Below are 1,835 nucleotides of genomic sequence, written 5' to 3'. Positions count from 1 at the left end.
GCGTTGGGCCTGGTACCAGTTCGAGGCCGCAGCCTTTGGGTTGGGTTGTGGCATCAGGCCTGGGTCCAAGCCCTGGCCTAGGCTGAGGCCCTGGCTTTGGGACCCACACTCCGGGTCGGGTCACGGCATCAGACCTGGGTCCGTGTGAGGTCCCGGCATTGGAATCTGGCCTTTGGGTTGCGTCACAGACTCAGGCTTGGGTCAAGGCCTTGAACTAGACTGAGGTTTTGGCTTCAGGAACCAGCTTCCGGGTTAGGTCGTAGCATCAGGCCTGGGTTCAGGCTGAGGCCCTGGTGTCGGGACCCAGCCTTTGGGTCAGGTCGCGGCGTCAAGCCTGGGTTCAGGCTCCGGCATCAAGGCCTCTGGGTCAGTTCGAGGTGTTGGGCCTGGGCTTGGACTTTGGCCTAGACTGAAGCCCAGGTGTTGGGACCCGGCCTCCCTATTGGATTGCAGTGTCGGCCCTGGGTCTGAGCCAAGGCCTTGGCTTAGGGACCTGGCCTTCAGGTTGGGTCATGGTGTTGGGTCTGGGTCTGGGCCCTGGCCTAGGCCAAGGCCCCAACATCAGGACCCGGCCTTCTAGTTGGATTGTGGCATCGGGCCTGAGCTCGGGCTGAAGCCCCAGCATCAGGACCCAGCCTTCAGGTCTGATCGCGGCATCAGGCCTGGGTCTAGGCCCTGGCCTTCGTCGGATACTCAACAGATCAGGTAAGGGGTTTTTGGGGTTTTTTTTAATTTTCAGGGGTCTTGGTCAGTTGAGGTTCCAGTGTTGGCCTGTACCTCTGCAAAGACCCCAGAGTCACCCTCAGGCCTCGGCCATGGCCCCTGCTTTGGGCCTTGAACTATGCTCTAGATGAGGCCCTGACTTTAGGCTTAGGCGCCGGATTGCACTCTGGCATGGACTGCAGCCCCTGCTCTTGGCATCGGCCTATGCCCTAGGTGAGGTCCCGGCTTCAGGCCTAGACCTAGGCCTGATGCATTAGTTTAAACTGAAATGAACAAATAAGGTTTGTTTCATTTGGGGCCCCCGAATGAAACAAATTTGCCTTATTTGTTGTGTTTTGCACTTTCATTTTAACTGAATGCACATTTCTAACTATTGGTTCCTCCTCCACCACTATTCTGCTATCAGACAGTCGGTCTCAAGGCTCTGTCCTGGTCCCTCTTCTCTTTTCTATCTCATTTCTTATCTCCTTCCATGGCTTTCAGTGCCAATTTTATGCCTGTACCTGTTTACACCAGAACGGCATCACAATTCAGTCCCAAATTCAGCCTGGATGTCCTGCCACCACTTCAGCATGGCCAATAAACAGCTTCTTGTTTTCTCCCCAAAATCCACTTCTCCTGTACCTCTTTTTCCGTGAATGGCAGTCTCATCCTTCTGGTTCTCTCAGTTCATAATCTTGGGATCATCTTTGATGCCTCTTTCTCCTTGTCAAAGCACATCCAAAACATTGCTAAAATGTGTCATTCTTCTTCTATAACATTGTTAAAATTCATCCCTTGCTTTCTGAGCATGGTACCACTTCCTACTTATAGTTCAATTTGCTGTTCAAGGGTCTCCAACTGAACCATCTTTCTCTACTGCATTCTATTCAAAATTCGGCTGTATGACTTATTAGCTTTCTTCAGTGTCACTATTACTGTGTAACCCCTCTTCTCAAATTCATATCTATCCAGATGTGTGGCACTGTTTGAATATTCGGCAGCATTCAGCAGCTGCCGGTTTGCCCCCTCCCAGATCATTGATACCGAAAGACAAGTCAAACAACCCAGTGAAACCATGAGTAGAACAATAAAGGTCTATTGATGAACATTACGTAAGCATCAAACCATAG

This window comes from Rhinatrema bivittatum, chromosome 14 (assembly GCF_901001135.1).
Source record: "Rhinatrema bivittatum chromosome 14, aRhiBiv1.1, whole genome shotgun sequence".
Taxonomy (NCBI): Eukaryota; Metazoa; Chordata; class Amphibia; order Gymnophiona; family Rhinatrematidae; genus Rhinatrema; species Rhinatrema bivittatum.
This window is presented reverse-complemented; position numbering follows the sequence as displayed.